At 41.5% G+C, this 5,168-nt stretch overlaps 1 non-coding gene across 1 annotated transcript; it reads right to left on the bottom strand.

Moving 5' to 3' along the window:
- Positions 1-787: 787 nt before the first annotated feature.
- LOC112534245 lies at positions 788-893 on the bottom strand. Its single transcript, XR_003078546.2, has one exon. It is a non-coding gene; the product is annotated as a small nucleolar RNA R71 (small nucleolar RNA).
- Positions 894-5,168: the final 4,275 nt, after the last annotated feature.

Below are 5,168 nucleotides of genomic sequence, written 5' to 3'. Positions count from 1 at the left end.
TACGACCTTGATACTCACCATTTGTGCTAGTCTGCATAGATAGGTTCACTGCCTTAGATTTTAGCTACATAAATAGCCTATCATATTTTTGGCACCGTTGCTGGGGAACTTTTGTGTGAACTAGAGTAAATTTGTGTTTGTGTTAATCTAGCCATTTTTTATTTTTTTGTCTTTTCATTTTTTATATATTCTTTATTATTGTAGTTATTCTTGTATTCTTTAATTGTTGCCTTTCCGTTTCAGGTAGTTTATGACCAGGAGCTCTAATCCTACTACTATAGACCCTCTTGTTGAACCAGAGTGATCCCTCCATTTATTAAGGACGCGTATGCAAGAAGAAGAGGAGGCGCAGATAGAGTTGGAAGCCCTTATGAATAGACCAACAGGGATGGGAGACAACAATCTGGCTGCGGATAAAGCCAGGACAATGTACAAGTTTGCTAGACCCTCTCTTGAGGGGACACAGAAGAGTATATTATAACCACCTGTGGCAGCCAACAATTTCGAAATAAAGCCAAACGTGATATAGATGGTGCAAAATAGTGTACAATTTGGGGGACTACCGAGCGAGGACCCAAACGCTCACATCGCCAACTTCTTGGAAATCTGTGATACCTTCAAGATAAATAGAACAACTGATAATACTATTCAGTTGAGGCTGTTTTCTTTCTCTCTGAGAGACTGAGCGAAAAGATGGTTATAGTCGCTCCCAGCCAACACTATTACGACATGGAGATCATTGGCTGAGAAATTTCTCTGCAAGTACCTTCCTCCAGCTAAGACTACTAAATTAAGGAATGACATTTCTTCTTTTGTGCAGATGGAAGACGAGAGCATGTACGATGCCTGGGAGAGGTACAAGGACTTCTTGAGATGCTGTCCAGACATTTTACAATGGTTTGACCTTGCTACTAGAGAGATGGTTGATGTAGCAGTAGGAGGGGTGCTGAACAGTAAGACGCCCGAGCAGGCTAAGAACTTAATAGAGGAGATAGCCATGAATAATTTTCAGTGGCAGTCTTCTAGGAGCCGACCAGCGAGGCAGGGAGTGGTTAATCATTTGGATTCTACAGCAGCCTTGGCAGCTCACGTGGAGCTATTGGCTAACAGGATCGACCAGCTCCAGATGCCAGCCCATGTAGCTCAGAGCAGCTGTGAATTTTACGGTGGCTCGCATTTCAGTGCGAACTATAATACGGGAGATTTGTTTGCTAGTACTTCTATTCCTTCTTCCTCTTCTGTTTTATCCATTGACCTTGAGCAGGTAGATTATATGGGCAATGGCCCAAGGCAGGAAGGGAACCTGTACAACAACACTTACAACCCAGGGTGGAGTAATCATCGAACTTGGGTTAGAGAAATAACAATGCCCAGGGTCCACCAGGCTTTCAGAGACTGCATTAGCAGCAACCACAGTAGCAGCAGTAGGCTGGACCATCACAGCTTCCACTACCACCCGAGAAGAAATCTAACTTGGAGAAGCTGATGATGAAGTTTGTTACGTCTACTAAAATGAGATTCCAACAGACCGATAGTGCTCTAAGAAATCAGCAAGCATCCATTCAGAACTTGGAAAATCATATTGGGTAGATTTCTAAGATGTTGTCTAAGAGGCAACAAGGAGCGCTCCCCAGCACCACTGAGTCCAACCCGAGGGAGCACGTGAACGCCATCACTTTGCGTTTGGGTAAGTTAGTTTTAGCTCCTTCTAAGCCTATTTTTGACGATTCCACTATTGATGTGCAAGTTGAGGTGAACAGTAAGGTTAAGGAACCTGTGAGGCAAAAGGTGAAACCAATCCTAGTCAGGGAGTATCAGCCTAAGATTCCTTATCTTGCTAGACTGAAGCAAGTAGAAGCGCAAGATCAGTTCAATAAGCTTTTGGATATTTTTAGACAACTACATATTAACTTGCCTTTTGTTGATGTATTGAAGCAGATGCCGAAGTATGCCAAGTTCTTGAAGGACATACTTAGCAGCAAAAGCAAGCTGGAGGAGGTAGCATATGTTAAGCTTAATGAAGAGTGCTCAACAGTGTTTCAGAGCAAGTTACCAGAGAAACGTCATAACCTAGGGAGTTTTACTATTCCTTGCACTTTGGGTAACTTGTTTAGGAGCTAGCATAAATGTCATGCCTACAAATATGTTCAATAAGCTAGGTTTGGGGGAGGCAAAACCCACTAGGATGTGCATTCAATTAGCTGATCATTCTGTTAAGCTTCCTAGGAGGATTGTAGAGAATCTGCTAGTCAAGGTAGATAAATTCATATTTCCTATGGACTTTGTGGTTATGGATATGGATAATGAGCATGGTGTGCCTTTGATTTGAGGGAGACCTTTCCTTGCCACAGCTAGAGCTAAAATAGACGTATTTGAGGGAAAGCTAGAGCTTCATGTAGGGGATGACTGTGTTACTTTTAGTTTACTCCCATTTGATAGTTCTCCCGCCGACCATGTTCATGTCATTTGTGCTATTGATGGGATTGGTCTTGCATGTGATAAACCACCATAGGATATACTAATTGATGATGCTTTGCATGCTTCCTTGCCTATTGATGTGTGTTATTCCTTTAAAGAAAACAACTTGTATCAATTTGAAACTTCGTGCTATGATACACCCGAGAAGAATAGTTGCAAGTTTGTTTATGACAGATCATCTAGACAGGATGAGTGGATGAATGGGCATCCCAACTCGATGTGGAGAAAGCCTCCTTGGCCATCTGCTGCACACATTGGACCACCTCATTGCGGTTATATGCCTCAGGCCCCACTTACAATGAGCCCACCTTCTCGGTTGCCCCGGGAATCTTGCTGAGAGTCCAAATTAAGACTTCGACCGTTAAAAAGCACTTTTTAGGAGGCACCCTAAAATTTTAATTTTATGTTTTTCTTAACATTTTTATTTTATCAGTCGTTTGCATGCTTGATGGTAGTTAGAACACTTACTTAGTAATTTAACGTAGTTGTATGAATCTAGGGCTTGAGTAACTTAAGTCAGATTTTTGGAAATCGGTGAAGACGAACTTCCTTGTTTGATACATTTTACTTGAATTATAGCCTAAATGTGTGCGTCTATGTGTTGAATGCAGGTAAGGAGTTTGGCGACTCGAGATGGCGAAGGAAAGCTCAAACTTCACCCGTCCACCACGGTTTTCATGGGCATCACGGGTTAGATCCCCAGGCCGTGTTGATCAGCATGGCTAGAGTCATACCCGTGATGAATATGCACATGAAGTGTTTGGGAAATTAGCTATCCACCACGGCTTCTGAGGCCACCACCGACTGCAACACCAAGTCGTGCTTGTCACCACGCCGTGCCCTAGCCTGCGATAGAGATGCACGTAAAGCACAAAGCAAAACCAGCCATCCACCACGGCTTCCGAAGGCACCACGGGCACCAACACATTGGCACAAGGATGCAGCTTCAGGGTTTAGCACAGGCCAAGTCCTGGTCGTGCAGACCAGCATGGCCTTGCCCTCGCCCATGTTGATCCTCGTGACTATATAAGCATGCCTTTTCAAAAAAATTCCCACTTTTCCCTCTCTAAGCTCTAAGGTGATGTTTCTTCTTTGTCTTTGATTTTTCTTACCTGTCACGGTAATTTCAAGCAAGTCTCTTCTCCTTTTGCTTTTATTTGATTAAATTAAATTTTTCTTTTATGTAGTTTTTATTATTTTGGACATTTCAATATGCTTTAGTAGTTATCAATCTTTATTGCTTAGATTGAGTTATTGTTTTATTTTGTTACACTACATAAATTTGACTTAGAATAGAGTTAGTTTAGACTAGTTACTATGTTTATGTGATTTTGAATAATAAAATGTTAAGTGTGGGGTTTGGCAGCAATAAAGTTTATTTATGTCATTTTATTATGAAAAATTAATAGCATAATTTTTTTTTTATTTGGTGCACAATAAAGTGGGCTGGAATGTAATTATGAATTAGTTTTCTGCAGGAGATTGAGGCTTTAGTCTTAGCTTTAAGTCTAAAGTTTTCTGTTAGTCAAATTATGGTCGTTACGCTATTTAATTTTCAGTATAATTTATGTTAACTTGATTTGTGGTTCGAATACTAATGATTGACTGTATTAGGCAATATGAGGGACCGCGATCAATCCGTCAGCTTGCAACTTGCTTGCATACCAGCACACTGCGTGGTGAAGGAACATCTTCCTCCACTTCACATTCATCAGCACCGGCACCAGCACCTCCACCACAACAGCAACTAGTCCGAGCACGAAGAGCACCAGCTACAAATCCATCTGCACTTGGTCGACAACCCTTATAGACATTTCAGAATGCTGATAATGAGAGCCGCTTCCAAATCATGAGATGGAAGCAAGTAATGGATGGACGTTGCATCGACTTTGTATCCTTGGAGAGAGTGGGATTGGCTCAGGATGTGCGTGCCCTGTTCGAAACTCTGCCATACGCACGGTTCTTCGACATCATTGAGCCAACCTACTACGAGCTCACAATGGAATTCCTCAGCACCTTCTTTTTGATGCAGTTTACTTCAGACTTGGAGGAAGGGAGTCTTCAATGTCAGTTCTACAATTCAGCATCCATTTGGGATTATGGACTGAGCAGGAGACCTCGAGTGAGGAGTATCAGGGATGCATCTACATCAACCCAATCTCGTACGACACCATGTGGGATTCATTAGTACTCAGGCTGGAATCATACTACTGATGGTGGCTATCTATGCAACTACAATCTAAGGCAGTGTACGTATCGATGCAGTCTACCACTAATGGCGAGTATCAAGATCGTATTCCTCGGGAAAGTGAAAGCCTAGAGTTACTCCTTTGTTCTTTTTTATATTAACCTAAAATGAATGATGAATAATTTCTAAACTAACTAATAGCTACAAGCTAAGTTCTAAGGGACATGCAGGAATAAATAGATAAATGAAATGACCAAGACAAGAAAGCAAACCCAAAGGGAACCTAAACTAGTTGGCAATCAAACAAAAGATAAAGGATTGATGACTCCAATTATGCTACCCGTGGATGAATTCTTAACTGAATTCGGTTTCTCTCTCGAGATAACCGAATTCCTAAACTTAATAACCTAAAGTTGGAATCTCTTCCTAACGATTGATTCTTAAATTAGCATTAAGCTTTAATCCGCCTCTATTAAGCTTTGTTAATTCTTAATCCGGCTAG

Source organism: Ricinus communis, chromosome 1 (genome assembly GCF_019578655.1).
Source record: "Ricinus communis isolate WT05 ecotype wild-type chromosome 1, ASM1957865v1, whole genome shotgun sequence".
Taxonomy (NCBI): Eukaryota; Viridiplantae; Streptophyta; class Magnoliopsida; order Malpighiales; family Euphorbiaceae; genus Ricinus; species Ricinus communis.
Note: the sequence above shows the minus strand (reverse complement) of the source record. Positions and strands in the feature narration are given on the sequence as shown.